The sequence below is a fragment of the Semicossyphus pulcher genome, unplaced genomic scaffold, assembly GCF_022749685.1.
Source record: "Semicossyphus pulcher isolate SPU_LCO1_2020_fin unplaced genomic scaffold, fSemPul1.0.p SCAF_14, whole genome shotgun sequence".
In the NCBI taxonomy this organism is placed as follows: Eukaryota; Metazoa; Chordata; class Actinopteri; order Labriformes; family Labridae; genus Semicossyphus; species Semicossyphus pulcher.
Window position 1 is genome coordinate 30,751,401 of NW_027211648.1, and position 9,200 is coordinate 30,760,600.

A 9,200-nucleotide genomic window follows, 5' to 3' on the forward strand; every position below is an offset into this window, starting at 1 on the left:
CACACACACACGCTCCCCTAACATGTCTGTACGTTACTCCCCCTCCACAGTGAAGTCTCAAATCCCTGGTCTTCTTAAGGGCTCCTCATTGCTGTGGGGGGAATAATGATAACAATAGGAGGCCGAGCTGCTCGTTCCCCTCGCTCTCACACACACAAGAAGTGAGTGAAGCCCCGACCCGGCGAGGAACAGGTCTGCCTGACACTGGAATGTGGAGCAGTGTGTGTGTGAGTGTGTGTTCAGGTGTTTGGTGTGTGTGCAGGATAATAGCTGGTAGGAGCATGCAGATATAATCCCAGTGGACACGATGAGGATGTGGCTGGTGAAAGTGACCCAACAGATGGGTAGAAACTTTACCCTGCCCTATTTATGACCCTGCAGGGCCCCCATCCACTAATGTAGGCACAGCCTGGACTCGTGTCGTGAATGGACGAGAAATAAAATTAGGTTTTTAATTTAGTATTTGCTGTTGAGCCGTCACAGAAACGCAGACACGCTACACATACATGGGTCATTGCTAGCTCCCCCGTATTAAGCCCTTTATCACACATGACAATTTACAGAAAACTCAAGACAGTCTGCCCCTGACATTTTCCAGAGCTGCCCTTTCACACGTCTCACAGGGGGGGGGGGGGTCTCAGGAGGCAGGACATGATGTAAAAAGCACACTGCAAACAATTCGTCCCTCACAGCTCCTGGATCTCTTCCTCTCTCCAGCCTGCAGACATCTTTGCTGTCGTCTTGTAAACGATCCTCCGTCTTCACCCTCGGATGTTTTTAATCATCCTGTTCTGTGTCGCTCTTCTGGTTTCACATGGTCACATGACATAAACGTCATCACCCCGCCCACTCGCTCGCGGTGAATGTTCCTGAGTATTACCTGCTGCGTTCACACATCGGCTCCCCCCGACTTCTTGCAGACAATTTACCAGGAGGCTGCAGGAAACAGTCTGCATAAAGTCGGAGTCAAAAATGTGTCCGCTCACACATGCAGCCCACCTGGATGATGTGGGGACATTTTCAGGAGTGCTGGTTTGAGTTTGGTTTAGCCACTAAATCTACCTGTTATCATCAGGAACATAAATAACATGTCAAAGAGATCACTGAGGGATTCTTGGGGGTGTATTTCTTGCCACCAGCAGCTAATGAGGTTGTGCTAACTGAGTTACAGGCAGGAAATGTACCTCCAACTGAGTGCGGGTTATCTTGGCATTAAAGTTGGTACAATGCACACAGCAGGTTTGAGGTCATTCAGAAACAGTGTCGACATCCGTTTGTCACATAGAGAGCACTGATTTGTGCTTGTAGGACCTTTAAACAATATAGACATTTTAAGCTCCCAAATATTTCAGTAAAAAAAATCCACCATAATCCCGACTAGATTCTACATCAACAGAATTCAGTCACTGAAGTTTATCCTGCAGTCGACAGCAGAGCGATGTGGTTGTGCAGGAAGGTTCCCTGCAGTGTGAATGTGTGAAACAGTGTAAAACATCGTGACGTGTTGTGTGTGAGCTGCTCGCAGACCAACTAAACCACAGCGAGAAGTGTCACAGTGAATGCAGAGACCGCACGGCGCAGCAGCTGAAGTATTTTTGGACTTCTGTGTGTGATATCATAAATCAGGTTTGATGTGACGCCTGGCTCATCCTGATTGATGGAGCGTCTGAGTGTGTGTGTGTGTGTGTGTGTGTGTGTGACGGTTCATATCTCACACACGTCAGCTGAGCTCGTGCTTTCACCCCCTCGTGCTGCTTTATTGTGAAATACAGCTGTGAGGACGAGTCCCTGTAATACACAGACACTCAGCTGCTGTCAGCCTCTCTGTGTCTGATTGTGCTCTTATTTTGAAGTAAATAATGGATTTCAAAATAAACTTAATTTGAAAGCCTACAGGGACACAAGATGGTGATTGATATTGAAGGTGCAGATAAAGTTATAATGATGCTGCATCTGCAGGTATTTAAATTGTTTCACGTTTCAGGGTAAAAACTCTGTAGCTTTCTTTTAGCATCTTTCAAGAAGTTGTTTTGGTTTGACTTTCAGCCGTACAGCTACATCATCGTCTCTGCAGCAGACAAGCAGCTGGTTCCAGTGAAGATAAACCCTGTGAATCTGTCGCCCACCAGCAGCAACAGCAGCAGACACTTAGACGCTTGCTGGTGAAACTATTGGAACATTTGTTGGTGTGAGTTGGTGGGGAGTAAAAACAGAGATACTCCCACAATCACGCGGCGACCGTTTTCCTCTGACGTCTTGCTCAGGGTGGGAATCTCCAAAGCTGTCATAACCACTTCTAAATTATTGAGCAACTGATAATTCATGGTGAAACAATGGATGGACATCACAGTAAAACAAGACTTGATAACTTGATGAATGCTAATGTTAGCTGTTGATTACTGGAGCTAACATTACGTTTGGTAGGAGGTAAAGTCCTCGCTAACATTATGTTAGCTAGAAACAGTGAATTTAAGCCTCTCCTCATCATGTAACACTACCCACTGGTAATTTTAGCTTACAGCCACGTCCTAGCTTACAGAAAATACAAAGCTAAATGCTACCGTTAGCTTTTGTCCGGCCATAGCCAGCAGGTTATCGATTTCATTGTTTTAACTTATGTTCAGATTTCTTTCTGAAATTTCACCACTCAGTGATTTGTAGTTGCTGTAAGCTAGAATTAAGTAAATTAAATGTGTTCATATTACAGAACACAGCAGTATACCATTAGCATTTGAGCTTCCCACCATTAGCATGACATCAGAGGAAAATGGCAGCCGTGTGAATATGGTCAATCAGAGAAGGACATTGGACTAACATCCATCAGGTGGACACAAAGTGTTGCTTTTTGTCTTCTGGATTTGTAGGTAAAACACTGTTTGCTAACATGTTAAACAGAGAACTACAGATTTTTTTTAACGCAGCAGCAATTAGGAAACGTTGTTTTTAGGTAGGAGAAATGTGAGAGAGAAAAATCAGAGCGAAAGAGTTCGGGGAAAGTAGCAGAATGGGACCTACGTGTTATTATACCACTAAACCTCGTTGCTACATTGAACCACCACTGAAAACGTATAACTGTGATTTTTAAAGTGATAACAGGGAAGGCTACTAGCTTACTAAATGTATTTCTCATATGGGTATGTCTGGATAATATTACACTGGTTATAATTGGAAACACATTTAAAGATGAGGCAAAAATATGGTAACAACATCGTAACCTGCTCACAAAAACTAAAATAAAAGCATGATTTTGTGACATTATGAGGGAAAATAACCGGATATTAATGAACTACTTTATCTTTAAAATCAAATGAAACTCCTTGAAGTCAAATGTAGTAAATCTCTGAGCGCTGTACTCATCACATGTCTGATTACCTGTCCTGTTGTAATAACATAATAACACCTGAGTACATGTTTCTGTTTAATTTCGCTGTAATATTAGATTAAAGTAAAGAATAAGAGGCATTGAATGAGTCATCAGAATTATGTGAGCGCTTGTCATAAAGTAAGAGGAGAGGGCTTTGAATATTTAAATGCTAAGAGATGTTTTTTACAGGATTAACGCTTAGAGTGTGTATTTGTGTGTTCAGCTGTTTCTTTAGCGCAGCAGTCATTTCACACTCGAGCTTAATGAATATAAAACAGCTTCACACAAACATCCTTTCACCGAGCAGACGTCCCTCCAAGCAAACAAAGAGAAACTAAGTCACTTCCTGTTTCAGTAGCAGACTCTGCAGTCTCAGGTCCATGTCTTAAACTCATCCCTCTGTCCTCTGTGTCCTGCTGCAGTGTGGGGGCTGTGGGGGCATTTAGCCGGGGCAGATGAGGGGCTGATTTCCTAATGCTGATGTACGAGTGTGATGCAGCAGGCGCTGGCTCCACAGCTTCCAACACCTCGTCAATTAATCTCCTCTGCGGTGTGATGAGGCAGACGTAAACGACCCAACACTTCCTCTACAGCACAGTCCATAAACTGCTGATTACACACACACACACACACACACACACACACACACACACACTGTCCCCCTCCGGCTGGATACATGTTGTTATATGAACCTGGTTTATTTCACCTCCGAGCATCCAGGGGAAACTGGTGCAGCTTTTCCAGAAACTCTGACTCCTTTCACACCCACACAGAGTGAGACAGGCGGAGACAGGCTGACATCCACACTGAGAGCCGAGGACGAAGAGTACAATACAAGGCTTCTCTGCAGCTGAGGAAGGCGGCGTGAGCTCTGATCTCATGGTTAAAACTATCATAATAATCTTTATTGTCCACAAATCAAAGAGCATCTAATAATAAAGCAGCGTGCACAGTATAGAAAGCAGTATAGCAGTGACTCCAGTGTCACAGTGTTTATCAATTTTGAGGTGTTTTTGCTTCAATAGACGTTTTTGCAGGACAAAAATAAATTCCATAAATGTGATGAACACGATTGGACACTTTTTTTAAAAAAATCTGCATTTTATCAGAACAGCCAGGTTGTTTCTGCTCTATAACCTAACTATGATATAACTGGCAAAGATTTGAAAGTTGAAAAGTCTTTGGACGTCCTCAGGGCCCAGTTACACACGCCATGGACTCATATTAATAGCTCACACACTTCCAACCTTTTTAACGGACCCTTGAAAGCTGTGAAAGATAATTCTAGTTTATTACTTCAGTGAGATTATAGATTGATTTGCCCTTCATGTAATGCACCTCTGGATTCATCTCTGACCGATCACAGGATGTCCTGGCTCTCTGCTGGTTGAGATAAAGCCATGCACTAACGTCCCTGACCTCTATGTGGTGCTGTACCTCTCTTTCCTCCCTGACGATATCCTGCGTCCAAACTGTGAAAACTTGATAAAGGAAAATACAGAAAATTATACACACATACATTATTTAGACAATCTGAAACTGTTGTCTTGAATATAACTTTTCTGATCTTCTAAATCAGTGATTTCTAAACTGGACGTTTGTTCCTCATTAAAAGTCCTGACAATTAAAAACTGTCATTTTGTTACACAGAAAGAGCATTGCTTATTATTGTTTCTACAGTGCAATGATGTAAAAAATCTATTTCAGGAATGTTGTTGTTCCAGTGTAATGTGATGTGGTGGACAAAGTGCACATCTTCATTACTTGAGTCAGAGTAAAGATCCTCAGTATTTAAAGAACACATGAGTTAACATTCTGCTACATTATTTTTATTAAGAAAACATTATTTACATGTTTAAACCCACATTTACAGATTTACAGTGAACATGTCAGCCAGGCTTCACTCGGTGAGAAAACATTATGGCCACGTGTGCTCAGGTGGAGAATCGTCATCCTTCTCTGCCGTGGCATCATTAGCACCACTAAATGAACCGTCTGATCTGAGTGACGTTTGCTCGGCGACACCACTTAGACAAACCACGCTCAGAACTCCACGAACACAGTTTGTTGTCTGTCAGATTTTAGTAAAGAAAAGAAAGTTCATCAGCCGACGTCAGAGCAGAAGGAGCGAGTAACGAGAGCAATCATAGAAATGTAGTGGAGTCAAAGGTAGGCCTACCATATTTGTCTTTCAAGACAGACACAGCATGATCTAGAAACATTCACGTTGGAGCTTTTACTCTGAAATCAGCGGCCCGTTGCAGTGCAGAGAACCAACAGGTAAAAGTTTCAGGCCAGAGAGCTAAACGATGAGATGAACGTTCTGTGAAGGTGAGGGGAGCTGCAGGTTTATCCAGCGACGTCTCTGACACCGACACACATCGTGTTTTACTTTTAGCCTCTTAAAGAACGAAAGCAAGTTCTTCCAAATAATCTGGACATGGTCATTTTTTAGTAACCTCTTGAGAAAGCTAATCATAACATCTCAAACAGACATATTTTTGTGAAGCTACTATTGTAAAGGTCAAATACAAACTTTAAAGCTTAAAATCCAAGTTTTTAAAGCAGGAATCCTTTCAGACGGGATATGACGCCCCGCATCTTCACCGCCCCACATCTTCACCGCCTGCATCTTCTTGAAGGAATTTGAGCAGCTTTACGAAACACAACCTCCAAAACATGAAATACATGCTCATCAAAGCGGCAGGTTTTGTGGCCTCGGTCCTGTCTTTGCTTCAGAGCTCCTCATGTCTTCTCTGATCCATATTTCTCTACATGTCTGAACTTTGTGAGCACATCTGTTGCATGTCTGTCTGCAGGTCTGAGGGAGTCTACAGATGGTGAAACCCTGAGAGCTGGATTTATAAATCGTGTTTTCAGGCTATAAAAATAAAAGTGACAGAGATAAAATGATCCACATTTGCTGTTCGAAATGTTCGGTTTCCTCTTTACGCTCAAACTTCCCCTGCGAGTGTGAAGCAACATTTCCTGCGGCCCGAGCTCTCTGGTCTGCGTGTCGCAGCAGAACCAGCTTATCCGAACCATATGTGATTCATCGGAGGAGCACAGCCTCCATTAATCTCTTTACTCGGCCCGGAGCCACCTGACCAAGAATTATCTCCCCGGGTCCAACCCGCTAGTAAATAATTGGAGCAGAAAGTGATCCCAGCTCATTAATAAAGCTGGGATTAGCATCAGTCACTGGCCTACTTACTGCAGAGACCAGGCAGCCCACAGCGAGGCAGAGGTGTGAAAAACATGCAGACAGACGAGGAGCTGGAGGGACGAGGAGAGAGTCAACATGTGTGAAATAAGGGAAAACTTCTCTACAGGCCGTCTGAGCAGGAAAGTTCTTTAACTGCTTCATTTAATACTTCATGTGCCCACAAGAAGATGTTTAACCCCTCTGACCTTCTTTTAGTGTATCAGTGTACTCAATGTACTCGACAATGTACTCGAAACAAAGTCAGAAGGGTCTCTGGACAGAGCCACGCCCGCTGTTCCCCCCTGTTTCCAGCCTTTATGCTAGGCTAGGCTAACCACAGCTGGCCCCTACAGCTCCGGACTTAACAGACAGAAATGAGATCATCTCACTGGAAGGGAGACGACAAATAAGACGAGACACTATAAGAGTGACACTGACTGAGCCATGATAATATCTACATGTCTGCCTGCATGAATATTAAAGTAAGTCAAAATTCTGTCCTCTTGTCTCAGCTTGGAACAAAACTGATCCACTGACTGAGAATTATTTCCAGATAAGTAAATAAGGAATCTAAAAATGTTCTTTTCACTGACGGCTTTATTTCCATCTGGTGCGTAAACGTCTCACCCAGACGGATTTCTAACAGATCCTTTGGGGATTTGACTTAAAATTAAAGCAGTGAACCAAATTAAATCCTGACACAGAAAACAGCTACTTAACAGTGACCGGCTTGTTTTATTGTTTACATCATAAACTAGCATCACAAATTAATTTGCAGCAGCGTGGAAAGAAGAATGTTTATCCTTAAAGCTGAGCCGAGTTATTCAGCAGCACAGACGTGTTAATGTGAGAGAGACACACATGACGACGGATAATGATTGAACAGTTTAGTTCCTTTAGTGTGGAGAGCAGCGTTATGACAGCACACACACATTCATTCACCAACAACCAGAGTCCGACTCTCACAGCTGGAAATCTCACTCAATCTCCCGCGCTCAAACGAGACTTTAGAGTAAACAAACATGGCGACGCCGGGCAGGAAGAAGTGGTGATGATAGTTTTTGGACTTTTTACCGAACATTCAGGAAGCAAAAAAGAAGAAAGTGTAGATGAAGCGGTGGAGACGGCTTGAACACAGGCTGGACATGTTACTTTATTTAATTTTAATATTGAACATGTTTAATATTTGAAATCCGTGCAGCCCCTTCCGAGCAGATTGGGGGAATTAAAATCACTCTTAACATCCGTCACACCACAGGAACATCTGGAGAGATCCTCTTTAGAACCATCAGAACATCTGGACGTTGATACTTTAGTCTGAAGGAGAGAATCAGTGCCCGGCCAAAGCCTTGCTGTGTTTGTGTGCTGCAGTCTGTGTTCTGTGAGGCCTTCTAAAGTAGTTTACACATCGATTTAATACAAGAACAAAAGTAAAAACGTGGTCATCGAATCCCCGTTCACTCTCGTAACTCATGTGCACACGCTTACTTCCTGTCTCTCTCACTCACCTGTTCCACACACACTCACGCACGTTATTCCCAAACACAAAGGTCATGCGGGTTGCAGGACACCGAACCTGCGCTTTGATGAGTGCAACGAGTGCTGTGCGCCACTTTGTTTCACATCTGGTAACCCGGGGCAACTAAATGGGCAGTGCGCGGGATCACGCAGGCCAAAACACACACACAAACGTTCTGCACCAGGATGGAAATTTAAAAGGAGAACAAACCGGCTGCAGCATTGTTGTCGGAAAAGACAGTGGGTGGATGGATGGAGGGATGGAGGGATGAACTTTATTGATCCCAAACTGGGAGATTGTGGAAATGTAGCATTATTAGCAGCAGCAGTATTTCAACTTAGCATGTTTCCTTAATCTCTGATGACATGTCATGGCTGTGATATGATAAATATTACATATTGTTCCTTTAACCTCCCAGTCCATGAACACTGCTGTGAATGTGTGTAAAACAGGTGTGTTGAAAGGTCTGCATGTCTCTGTCAGTCCATGCTGCTCGTGTGTGACACCTGGTTTATTCTGACAGTGATGCATGAGGTGGTGTTACCTCCTCTGTCACCAGCTGGACTGAACAATAAGTGTCTCCTCACAGATGATCATGTGACAACAGCAGATGTGTCACCGTGCACAAACAAACCTGACTGTATGCTGTCGTCGGCGGGCGTGAGCAGAGAGGAGGACACTTCTTGCAGCAGACTGATGGAGCGTCTGAACAGCTGCAGCTCCTCGTCTCGCTCTCTTCCTGTTTATCGGTGCTGAATCCTCCACTCTTCCCTCCTTCAGAGTTCTCCATCTGTCCACGCCTCTGGTGTAACTTTCTTCTCCTTCCTTCTCTTCCTGCTTCTTCAGCCCTGCAGGAGCAAACCTCTCATATTCTGCTGGATGTTAGATCAATAAATCTGAGTGTTTTCAGGCCAGATCCTCCACACCAGCAGATCCTGTCGTCCTCGTCTCATCCCCCCTCCTTTCTCCTGCCGTCTTCCCTTCCTCTCCTCTCCTTTATCTCCTCAGTGAAGATAGAGTGTCTTCATTCATCTGTCCTTATTTTCATTACACAGTCATTAAGCAGTACAGGCCATTTACTCCATTCTGTCTTCATTACACTGCGTCTGATG